The sequence below is a fragment of the Choristoneura fumiferana genome, chromosome 12 (assembly GCF_025370935.1).
Source record: "Choristoneura fumiferana chromosome 12, NRCan_CFum_1, whole genome shotgun sequence".
Classification (NCBI taxonomy): Eukaryota; Metazoa; Arthropoda; class Insecta; order Lepidoptera; family Tortricidae; genus Choristoneura; species Choristoneura fumiferana.
The window spans coordinates 18,492,518-18,506,235 of NC_133483.1; the positions used below are offsets into that span (position 1 = coordinate 18,492,518).

General features: G+C 35.8%; 1 protein-coding gene across 1 annotated transcript in view; it reads left to right on the plus strand.

The window, feature by feature from the left end:
• Positions 1-5,748: 5,748 nt before the first annotated feature.
• Positions 5,749-13,718, plus strand: part of ko (Stork-head domain-containing protein knockout) — a 269,884-nt gene continuing 261,914 nt past the window's right edge. Inside the window, exon 1 of the mRNA XM_074095645.1 lies at positions 5,749-6,122. The gene's annotated coding sequence lies outside the window, so the exon portion shown is untranslated. The remainder of the gene's footprint in view (positions 6,123-13,718) is intronic.

Below are 13,718 nucleotides of genomic sequence, written 5' to 3' on the forward strand. Positions count from 1 at the left end.
CCAAATTTCAAGTCTTTAGGTCCGTGATTTAGGCAGGCTGTATCTGTTATCTGTCAGTCAGTCATTCAATAATGTTTTTTTAGGTATACTCGCAGATGACATTTGTCACATTTCTGTCTTATTATTAGTCCCGTGAATTTGTATGATCGCTGTACAAGACTCCAGTCTGTCGCTAAACACTTAATCATGATCGTCGCAGCGGTATGAAAGGAAGTAGCTCTATAAAATTTGCCACGTTTCGCACAAATGGTTATGGCTTATGGCGCTTATGGCATATGAACTTCCCGTTACTGCTACCGTTGCTGAGAGTGTATACATGGCGGCTGCATCGACGTCCTTTATTACCGAGCTGTGCCGGGGTGCCGTAGCAACTTTATTCCCAATAGTAGGGCTACTACGAAATTCAAAAATCGACGCTAATATTATAATATACGAGAGACCAGATTGTAGCCGTGACTTCAGTGATCACAAGTATATAGAAAGTGCCACGTGAGCTGAAGTGAATTACATACAAAGCTACATGAAGTACTGACTACTGATTGCATTAAATTAGAATGAATGAAATGAATGAAATGAATGAAATGAATGAAATGAATGAAATGAATGAGTGAATGTCAAAATCCTGCTGTGCTGTCATTACATGACATGTCCTTGTGTGCGTGACCTCAACTCTGGTGGCACTACTTATGGCAAAGGTTGTGTGCAATGCGCTTATTTTTCATCACCCAACACAACCACGGTAAGATGAAATGTTCTCGTATGCGTTAGTACAGTCGCCAGCATCAATATTTGACACAACAAAGAGTGCATAAATATCTGATACGATATCGTAAATACAAACTGAGACATGGATGCACAGAAAAACCAGAAAAAGAGACCAGCACTGGGAATCGAACCCAGGTTCTCAGCATTCCGTGCTGCGTGCTATAACCCCTACACCACTGCTGGACAGGAATCTAGACACGAATTTTTCGTATGCATACATATTTCAGGTTGCTTATTTCTACTATGCTACTTAATCAGCAGCACTAGCGACATCTATTTTGCGTCGACAGACGTCACATTCTTTCGGAACTAACCGCTCACCCAGACAAGAGATGTCGCTACTAAGCAATCAAATTATGATTGATTATGATTGATGTCTCAGTTTGTATTTATCTGATACGACTCTATTTCTACGTAGGATGTCAGATAAATGCAGGCGACTGTACAATTTTCGTGTCGACACCTATTAGTACAGTTGACTTCAAAACTTGCGATCAAACATTTGATCAAAAATATCTGAACTCTAGGTATTGCTAACGGCGTAGAAGCGTGTACAGATATTTTTGATCAAATTTTTGCTCACAAGTTTATGATCTTGAACTCGACTGTACCTAGATTGACTGATTGTCAGACAAATTACAGGCTAAACCACGGAAGACATTTGAAATTCGGTAGACGTGTTTTTTGATGACAAATCCTGAATTTTTACAAGATAGAGAGCAAGAAATCCTTATTTTGGCTACCTCGCTCATTCCAGGTGAACACAGCGTTATGAAAACATAAATTGTCACATCAAAATTAGTATCTCCGCTTCATCAATAAATCTTAGTACTTACCTACACAACGACCGTTCCTCAAACGACAAAGTGATCTCCCGTTGTAAATCAAGCGACAAACAAACGCAAAGACAGGACACTTCGTTATTTATGACTGTATTATAGTTAAATACCAGCTTATCTGACAGAATGTTCGTGCGACTGGCTGGACCGTGCGAAATGGTTTCGTCAGAGAGCTTAGTCTGTTACTTGTAATTATCTTTATAACCAATGAAATTAATAAATATAAATGTTATAGAACAAGGCAAATAAGAAGAATAAGTAGTAAGAGTTCGGTGAAGGAAAACATCGTGAGAAACCTGCACTAACCTGTGAAGCAATTCAATGGTGCGTGTGAAGTTCCCAATCCGCACTGGGCCTGCGTGGGAACTATGGCCCAAGCCCTCTTGTTCTGAGAGGAGGCCTGTGCCCAGCAGTGGGACGTATATAGGCTGAGATGGAGTAGTAAGAAGGGGCAAAGGCTTTCGTCTCGATGCTCTGGAAAGCATGGAAATAATTGGTACAACAGTATGGGGTCTACTATTAATTTGGCGCCACTAAGTTTAGCCAGAGATGAAATCAAGCAACATGTAGATAATCCACCATTTTACCATTTTGCAAATTTAACAAAACGTAATAAATAACCAAATTAATGTGAACACATGAAATTACCACATAAATAGAGTGAGATTTACAAAAGCGGACTTTTATCTTAAAAGGATCTCTTCCAGTTAAACAATGAATTGGTGGCACTTCGAGGAATAAGGAGAACGATTAATAGGACATCGGAAATAAGAATAGACACTACAATGAAAAGATAAATTAACGGATTTTTTGAACTAACCCAAATAATGCAATAAAATACATACTTCCACAATCGACGATAAATCAGGCAAATCGTTTGCCCCCTATTCCATAAAAAAAAAAAATTGAACATAAAATTAACTAAAACTAAGAGGTAAAACACTTTTGAGGCGAAGATAGGTATGTAATCTTTATAACATCTAACTTTTTGTTCCAATCACATACAGTGTCTTTGTAAACAGGCTAAAATCGTCAAAACGCATCGCCGTAAACATGAACTCGAAGATCCGAAGTAACTCATAAATATCTCAACCAATAATAAATTGAACGCATCCGTAGGCCTGAAATAACTTGGGTGCATTCCTCCGCTATTATTGAATGCATCTTCATTGGATAAATAATGTTCCGCTGACTAGCTACTATGTAGCTTGTCTTGTATTTGCTTGATAACGTCACCAGTACTGCAGTTACGTTACAGCTTTAACGATGATTGATTGTAAATGTAAGAAACACAATTTGAAGTTGAATTCCTATTTAAAGTTAAAAAAATATAGAGCAAAGGTGCCAATTACATGCCTTTTTAATAAATTAATTAATACTGTGTACTTAAAACCTTTACTGTACAAAAGTAAAGAAATAAATACGATTGACTAACGTTGAGATACATGTACCGAGGCAAACTTATATCTTTAAAAGATCTCTACCAATTAGCCTCTAAGCGGATAGTAAGCTGTTGATAAAGAGTGAGTTTAAAAGTCGGAAATAGTGGAAGTTACTATACAAATTAAGTAATACATATAAATATAACACACAAACTCACATGCACGATATTTTGCATCATCAATCAAATTGGCTTTTTATGCGCTGAGCAATGACATTTTATGAGCTGTCAAAACGACATTCCCTGTAGGTTGTATATGCAATTTAGTGAACTATGACGTCACTCTTACTGGTCAACTTAGTTGATTTTTTACTCGTTTCAAAGTCAATGAAAACCAAATTTGATAGTTAATTTTAACGTTGCTTAGCGATATCAATTACTCTATTGTAGCGTTCTACTAGATTTGTCTAAAACAAGTAAGTCTTTAAGTACGAATGGGTGAACTTTATTTTAAATCGTGGGTCAGAAATATGTAAATATATTCACAGATTTGTTAGGATTGGAAGGAAAAGTGCATCATCGATCATCCCTGGACTAATATTATTAAAATTGATAAAACAAAGTATACTAAAACATAGCTGAAAGTCTTAAATGACTATATTCTCTTATTTTCAGGATTTCACACCTCAAAATAAATCCAAATAAAATCACTTTGTGGTCAGTCTACCTGACTGCCAAAGCTCTTTTTATCAAGAACGCATGGATGCATCAAGTTATTATTATCAAACAATCAGGTTCGAAAACTCTGTTGCAGCTATGAAAGACAAACTTCTAAGTTTACTTAATTTTTTCATACAAAAACTATCATAATCAAAGCCTATAATAAATACTTTATCTTTTGCTTGCTTTTAAATTTGTACTTAACCCTCAGTGCACGAGTCCGACTGGAACTTGACCGATGCTGCTCAGGTTAGTTATAGAGTGCTTGAATTTTGTCTTTATAATATACAACGTAGTGGGAGTAAAGCAACAACTTAATAAATTTTAGAGCTCCTGTTAAAATTACCTCTTTCAGGGAATCATATCAGAACTAAGAATATACTATCCATAGTAAAATCGACAGTCACGATCTATCTTGGGTATCTTCTATTGTGATATTAATGAACCGTGGCTAAACGATGAAAAGACACGGTAGCCTAAGTTAAGGCCTCTCAATTAGAGGAATAGTGGGTTCAAATATGCAAAACACACTCGCACCGACGTAAACGAAACTAAATTTAAAATTTAACATTAGTAAAAAAAGAAAATTGGCACGCAACTGCAAAGAAATTCAACAGTGTGAGTGAATTTTCTAATCGAGACTTGGCCAGCGAGGGAACTAGAGTCCTAGTTTTCTCATTCTGCGCAAAGTAATGGTTCTTATACATTATAAGATAAGATAAATTGAAATGGGCCAGGCCTATGCCCAATAGTAGACATTTTACAACTGATAATTATGTTGATGATGGTGACGATGATTAACTGCTGCACCAGAAATGTAACTATATGTTATCTTTCTTTTTTAGTCTTTCTGACATTAGGTACTCTTGCAGGAAACAGATAGTTATAATTATAATACACAATTTCTTATAATACTTTAGAGATTGTTCATGAGCTGGCGTGTCTGGTGTGAACATTTCCACTATGATGACATAGATTTTAAAACTTAATGGATAACTGTTATTGGCCTTTTGTGATGTAACCATGTTGTATGTTCCTTGTATTACATTTATGGCTGTTGTTATCCTGAATATAAATAAATAATATAAATATAATATAAATCCTTCCCGGCACGCAAACAGTAAAATTTTAATGCCAGAGGATCCTTGAACTATCTCAGCGAATTAAGAGCCAATGCACAATTCTGCAAGCCTCTGAACCCATTTAAACGACCTAAAGTTCAGCTTCAAACCCGTAACAGCATACACCTACCGTGGGAATGTTCCGGCATTTCCCAACGAATGATTTGCAGAACAGTCCCCGACACGCCTCGTGTCACCGAGTAAGGAAAACTATTATATTATTGCGATTATGAAGTTGCCCAACAAATGCTATTGTAGCTAACCCAATAAATTCTGTATCGATAGTCATGCCGATACTAATCTTGAGGTCAGGGAGGGTAAAACTGAAGCAACAGAACCTAATGATTTGTCAATCCAATATAAAGTTATCGCAGGTCAGTGTAGTACCTATCTCTAGGTACAATATCTGCAATAACAGTACACTCAACGATAATTAGTACATGGAATAACTATGCAAATTGAACTATGAATAATCCCAACTTTCATTAACATAAAATTTTATTTCCGCAAAACACCAATAAAATAACTATAATCAGTTCAGTGCCCCTTGTAACATGTCTTCAAAATTACCTGAGGGACGCAGACGGTATGAACAAAAAGTCAATTTCATAACACTATGCACCCGCTGCCTCATAACAATAAATGAAGAAAACCTCCAGAACCTGATGCCTCTCCCGGATATACTTTCCACATGGTTCTTTTCACGTCTAACAATTTGATGTATCATCCATCACGCGGTAATTGAGCTGCAGCACGAATTGTATATCAAATGAAGTGGCGATGGAAAGGCAAGTTGCTGTGTTACCGTATTTGCAGCCGTGCGGTAGTAGAAGAATCTGCAAGTCCAGCACGCACACATTCGCCCGCGTCACGACAAGAAGGCTTCGATTGCACACTTGTTAAAATTAACGTCACACGCCAGTCTGCACCGAGCCGCCGCTCGCGACGCTCCTGTCGCACGCCGCCGCGCGACCGCACCGACATCGCGAAAAAAGTTTACACGAACTTTCATAAAGACTTTCCTTTCAACCCGAGCATCGTTGAAACGAAACCGTCTGGTTGATTCCCTTTGGGCCGGGAGTGACCTCGCCTAGAACCGGAATTTGGTGCACTCCGGAACGGGTTTGCCAGCACCCGTGGCGGGACGTGAAGTGCTAACTTGATTTTCAGAGTGCTGTGTTCAGTGTGAGTGACTGGCTATTCTGATTGGTTTTTCTTGAAGGGATTGAACTGGACCCTTTCCCTTGAACAGTTCTTTAGGGTGGCTGCTTAGCTACTGTGCTGCTAAAAGTTTTAGTAAGTATTTTATGGTCTTTCAATTGTTGTTTACTTCCATTAAAAATAAAATAGAGTTGTGGATATAGTTCACTCATTGATGCAATTTTACATGAATTCGAACTTCCGAATTAAAGACCTATGACCGATCTAGTGAAACCAATTAAACCTAATAAAAACAAATAAAAACACTGAAACAAAAGGTGTCCTTATCCCAAATCTAAGTAGTGATCCAATAATTTTAATGTCTTAAATATTTTTGCAACAAAAAATATGTCGGTCAGTAAGCAAACGATGGTTGTTTTTGTCATTTAGTCAACGTCAAGATCGTTGCCATTGCTTGCAGTAAATTATGATGAACTGCAAATATTTAACTTAATTAAGTTGGAGTATTTTTCGCAAACTCCACAGAAATAACTACCCATGTTAAATATATGTGTGTAGTTTCCAATCACAAATAAGCCTAAACCAAGTTAATTAAAAGCCTTTAAAAACTGAAAGTAAATAATACAGGACATCTAACATTACCCAACATTGAAGTTGAGTGCAATTTTGGATAGGTTATCTGGAATATCATTATTTAAAATATATTTTAGGCTTTCGATTTCTTTGCAAAGACTTACATAAAGTCATACCGAAAACGAAATACTTACCTATTGAAAACCATTACAAAGAGTAACCTTGACCTTTGCCTTCTACTAATGCGACTGAAAACGAAATTGTCATTTAAAACTTAAAAAATTTCCGCACAAAATTTTCAAACAAATTTATTATCAGTAAACCTGACATTCGACCTCAAGTTTTTGCCCTAAAGGAAAGTCCATACATACAGAATCTATTTCTAACCGGACAGATGTGCAAAAACCGGACCAAAAAACAACTATTGAGTGCTTTGTGCCGATAAAAAAACCAACGTCGAGTTTATTATTTTTTACGTCAGTACAAAATTCGCTCTCTACAACTACGATCGTAAGTAATATGGTTGCTCTCGTCGTTTTATGTTCGCAGTGAAATGGTTCTGAGTATTGAACCATTGTCTGTGAACTTTGCTTGATCCCGCAGGCCTCTACTTTTTACAATTTTCAATTGGTTTTGATCGCTACTTAGATATGAAATATCTAATTTGAGATCGTTTACCACTCCGTTTCATAACTGTAAGTTGATTGTTTGTAAATGTAGTAATACTTTATCATTTCGCTAAGAAACCGAAGGTCGCTCAGAGAGATTTACTCGTCGCGATTTTTCTCACAGTGATTTTGAAACGAGTATTTAGGTCTTAATTGTCTGACCGGCTTTTCTCGTCACTTGAAGGTAACAAGTGAATGACGATACCTATCATTTGCAAAGAACAAAAAACTGTGTTAATTATGATTTGGTTAAATAAAACAATCGTTACCGTATTTACAAAGATAGACATCTTAAATAATTTAATAAAGGGCTCGCTGTAAGTGTTTTAACGAATGCCATAAAACCTGACGCTAATAATCCGTATTTACGTAAAGCTTTTTACAAAATGGAAACCAATCGTGCGTAGGGGTCTGAGCAGCTGATTGAATTAAACGAACAAAAACGAATCGGCCTATTTCGGACTATTGTCGATATGATTCAAGTTGCAGCTGCACACTGTAATAATGCAGATGCTGCGAAATTTTACATTTAGTTGATATTTTACACCTTAGAATTCGCAAGTCATCTATTCTCACGAATCACGATTGTGAAAAGTGACAGGTTGCAAGTTGCAAATAAAATAATCAAATCCAAACTGATTATTCGATGAAATGAAACAATACATGCCTAACTTGTACTTATTCTATCACAAGAAATTCAATGATGTTTTTTTCGCGCGTGGGGAACAAGATGATCAGCAATTTAAAACTATTCAGATGAGGTCAACCGTAACGGTATTATGTACTGTCGTCACAAAAAAACTTAAACACGAACAAAAACAGAATTATTTTAACCTTGAGCAATAAACACAAATAGTCGATATTCATGAACAAATATCAAATTGACAAAATAAACTTCCTAGTTAATAAAGTTAGTTGTTTTTAAATTTACTTGACAAGCAAATTATTATGAAGGTCGAGTTATTTGGGTAGCTCGAGTGTTTGTTCTGCTAACTTGTAAATTGAATTCTGAAATTGTTCACGACAGCAAGTTAATTTTAGAGCTAACTGAAACAAAAGTGACGTAAGTTATTGTGCAAATATCGCTACATCGCTAGGTATGCTAGGGGACTTGAAAAATAATATTGTTTTGAAAGCGAATGTCTACATCTAGTTTCCCGTATTGAAATATTATTATCAAATATAGTAACAGAAATAATAGTGCCTAAAATGATATGAACAACTTTACTGTGCCAAAAAACTCCAGTAGAGACCGGAAGAAAATGGTGTTTCTCAAATGTGATTGCAAGTCCATTTCTGGGTTAAGAGAAAAGAACGGACAAAAACAAGATTAAATGTGCATCTGACATTTACCTTTGCGTATAAAGAGTTTATTACTTAATGAGAAATAAAGACATCAACGTGAATTTAGAGACTATAAAAGCTAAAGAACTTTGTATTAGTGGCGAGACCGTAACAGCTTAGTTTGTTACTCGTATGTGTGACCATTATGGGGTACATAATACATCATTAGTAGTGTAAATTTTGTATAGTCCAATTTACTCGCATCGTTATAATGGCGTTAATAGAACCTCGATTTACGGACATAACATAAATGACGAGTATTCAGATTCTACACTTTAATGTGTGGAAAAAGATTCGTATAGATAAACGGCTTGATTAGATTTAACATGCATGAAAGCAGAAATTTCTAGTTAGCCATCCGTATCATGTCCCGCAAGTTAATTTTTTTGGTAGCCTCTGATTTTGCGATAGCGTCTTGAGTTCACGATGTGTCCTGTCATATACTTTTACGTGTAGATTATCTACGGAGATAAATGTTTCTGTTATATCATGTGTACAACGGATTACTGTCACGAGTGTTAAGATATATCAAATGCTCACGTTAGTTTCGATGTGAACTATCAGTTTTATTTTTGTTTCGCAGTTATGTATCTTTGACGTGCATGCGAAATTACAATGTTACTGTAAGTGGCATGAATGTACGAGGAAGTGCATTTTAATCTTCTTTTATATTGATGCCGATTTTGGTAATGTGTGTGAGTTTGAGATGAAATTACTTTTATTTTATTGAAGAGTGTTCAAGACAACAGATATCTGAATACTGCATAAGGTTTAATGCTTAGTTAATTCTTAAATTCCTAATAGCTTTAAGAAAAAAAAGGAAATAAAAAAACATTTTTTCCTGATACTAGAAAAGTTACAACAGAAACAGAATCACAGGGACAAATTGTCACAAAATGGTCGCAACTTATCATAATACTTCCATTGTCTTACAAAAAGTTGTTAAAAATCTAAAAACTCTTAAGTTAGACTATTTTATTCGTGTTCAATTACGTACAAATGCTATACATATGTTAGTGCAGTATTTAGAATAATCTGAATCTCTCTTGTTAAGATTCTTGGGATTAGCATGTTAGGATGTCACACGCCGAGACACTTTCTTTTCTACGTGTGTACACAGTTGATTTAACGATCCTTATCCATCGACCACTTTTTCAACTCTCGAAATTTTGCTATCATTCTGATATTACTTTACTGAAACAAGTCCAATCTTATCTTTCAAAAGTATATTACAAAACGTCAATCACGACGTGATGCAACATTTTGACAAATCGTTTAAGCTTATATTATAACAGTTTGCTTCTAATTATGCGCCACAATACCAGATCAAATATTAGCTCCAACCTTGTGCCTATTATATGCCTTGTAAATAGCAAGACTGTTGGCTAACATATGTCAACTTTATTACTACTTATTACTAGCATGAGATGTGCGTACCTTGACACATACATAAGTGTGAACCTTCAAAATTCTATTATTATGCCTTGGTTTATGTCATCTTCGTGATGGGTAGGCTATAAAGCAAGCATATAACATCTCAAACGTGGGTCATTAAATCAAACTTCCACTTTATAATGAACGACAAATAATTGGCAATTGTACTTGAAAATCTGCAAAGATTGTAAGCGCATCTAGACCATCAACAACGTAAATGGTTTTATAAGTCTTTATATTTTATGACAGTCATTAACCTTAAATTAGGAAGAAATAAAAACTAGTTCACCTTCTGTGTTGAGCCCTCAAATTACCATTTTGGTAATAAGCATATCATTACAATTTTACGGTAAACGGCACGGTTGTCATACGTTTCACGTGACCAAGGTTCTTCAAAGTCTAGGCCATCATTAACGCAGGGTATTGTGTTTAGCTATATTATAATCTTATTGAACATGTGTGGCCTTCGTGTGGTTTGAATGACGAGTAAATATTGACCGACGGATGGACAGACATCTGTTATGTTTGCGGGCGCGAAGGCTTAGATGTAGCTTGAATGAGTATTATTATTTGGCTTGAAGGAATTGTGTCGAGGTCCCATGATAGATGGATTTCAATAAGTATAAAAGATTTGGAAGAATAATGGGAGTCGCTTTTTAAAAGCCATATTTTAATTATAATAAAAAAATAAATTTCTTTCATACCTGTCCTTTCATGACAAGATTTTTTTATCTAGGACAGTGTTAAAACAATAATTGACCTTTCTATTGCAAATCGATGAATGATTCTCACATTTATTGAATCAATTTAGATCAGGGTGAGGTTTAATTTGTTTATAAATGAACCGCGGAGTCACTAATTGTGAATGCACTTCGCATTGTGCATTTAGCAACTTAAGTAGTGAACTCGCTTTATTTCAATCTTCATAGGGCTCAAGTGTCTTGTTATCTTGGTTGTTTGCATTGAGGTCTTTGGTAAGTCCAATTACTTGGTTTCCCGCTTGTTTAGCACCTCTCTGACCGACTTGGGCAAGAAGGTCGTGAACTAAGGGCCGGGATGCTTTGTTTGCTAACCATATTTGTAGTTTCTACGCCTTTCTTTCACAGCCTCCATATGATTTTGATTCTGTAACCTATTTACAATCACAGTTCACGAAAATTTCACTGGTAAAAATGGTGATTGTTTTTGTTTTTCCATCAAGGGCGGCCCGTATCATGTTTTGAGGATCACATTGATCGATTTTATCTTAATCTTATCAGAAAAACCTTTCGGATCAATCATTTCTGTGTCTATAAATATCTGCGCATCTACCTTCCCTACGATAGAGAATTGTCACGTGCAATCTGTTAGATGATTAATGAGGCCTTTTATTTGTATTGCTTTTGGGTGACGATCACATCACAATAAGTATGAGATAGTTGAGATACTGGGGATTTATTGAAAGATACTTGAATTTTTTAACCCACATCTAACTACTTTAAAGTTCAAAACAAAAGACACAAGAACAAATATTGACGTTCAGCATAGAGTTTAAGAATATCACATTTTAAAAGCGGCTCTTTCTAAGGATTTTCATTTTCATTTATCATAGACAAATTAGGAAGTACTTATAATGCGTTTAGCATTAAACACTTATGCTAATACCACGAACACCACTGAAATATGGCGATGTTAGACAAAGCAATATTTATGACGTTGATGTAATTGGCATCCTTTAGCCGTGACAGGAATAATTATGATGTTTTGATGATTACTTGACGTTAATTAATAATCGTTACATAATTTGGATTAAAAATGAAGCACGATATAAACCGAAGTTGAACAATTACAATCAGTAATAACAATGTTTAATACGATGTCAATGTTAAATAACCTAAACTAACCAACAAAAAGTTGGAAAACCCCCGACTTTGTCACTTCAAAGTTCAATATCTCAAAAACGGGAAACATATCTAAGAACCATTGCTAGAAAACCTGATTTCAAACAAAAACCGCATTCAAATCGGTCTACCCGTTTAACAGCTACGGTGCCACAGACAGACAGACAGACACACATAGCGGTCAAACTTATTAAACCCCTCTTTTTGTGTCGGGGGGTTAAAAATGACGATGCTGATCAACTGATTTTCCAGTTAACCCAGAGTTTTGTCGTGCACTTCGTTGTATTTTGTTAAAATAGTAAATCTATCAATTATTGTTGTACCTAAACCTACCTATTCATTTAACTGTAACTATAGAAATACTAGCTAAATAGCCAGAAACAGTTAACAGTGACCGAGCATTGATTAAGTCACCGTCAATCGTAACAGTTAAAGAGAAAAGAAATCTGTTTCACTTTCATTTGGTAGACGTTTTCAATACCAAGGTCACACCTACACTTATCATTTAAATCTCCCTTGCATGCTCATTAGCTTTGGATTTGCTTTCTACATGTCATTATGTCACACGTCTATCTTTGACAGAAGTTCTGTACCTATCATGACTAATCTAAACGTTTGTTTTTACTTTATATGGGTCTCTATGGGTCTTTTTAGTCAAAAACGTTAAATCTTGCGTATTTTGCGTATCGCTGAATATTGCTCTAAAATCTTTGTAACAGTACAGCGCTTCGATAGTTTATTTGTTTATGTAGTGAACTGAACAATATCGTTACATTGTATTTAGTTGGAAGCATTACTCTTCAGCTAGAAATACTCTAATATCAGATTCGAAGTATTTATAAGACTCGTTACCGATTACGGCAAAAAGCAATAACGAATGCATTATATCGAAGTATCATTAGTTCCGCTCAGATTTGCTGCAAGGGACAACCTTTACTGCAGCCCTCAAGCGCTTCGCTTTCTCCGTGAATTTCAATCAGCGCATCATCCACTGCGTCTTTTGTTTGGAAGCGTCCATCTTGATCTTTCACATCCTACGCAATGATAGCCATGATGTTGCAAAAAATTTCATTATCATTTTCGATTATTGTTTGCCAGGTTCTTAACCATAACAAACTAACGTGTCATTACGACCTAGCCTAGCATTACCGCACTAGGTTGCATACAATTGGACCATTGTAAAATGGGCTTGATCTACATGAACTCCTACACAGCTGGGGTGTCTTTTGGTTTGGCTGTGTAGTAATTGAATGTTGGTGTAAAACTGCGAGCTTTCGATAGCGCACAATGTTTATTTTACGTACGTAATAGCTGGAATTTAGAGATATTCGGTTTTATGTGGTAGTTGGTGTTGTGTAATTTGAGATAGTTGGTGTAAACTGCTGGCAACATTGTTAAGCGTAGAATTGTCACTAAATAACTTAATACTCGCAAGTTTGAGCTAAAATAACGATTCTTATCTCTGGCACAGTCCGAAATAGCAACTATGAAAAAATCGTTAACGTTTACCTAATTCATTAATATTTAGGCTTCGTATTGTTCTTTATATTGATAAAGCGTAAGAAAAAATACAGTGAACAGATCATCAGGGTTACTTTTAGGTCCAAAAGCTTCTAACACTTCTCTGCCGTGATTTTAAACTATCAGTGTGCCTTAAAATATGAGGAGGTAAGTTGCTTACCCGAAATGAATCAGGTAAGTACTACAGTTAAGTTTCGATGCAATATTTAATCAACAATAGACGAGAGGTATTTCTGATGACATTCTCCGAGGGGACACAGTCAATCAATACAATAGCATTGATTATTCCGCATCTCACCCCGACGCAAGTC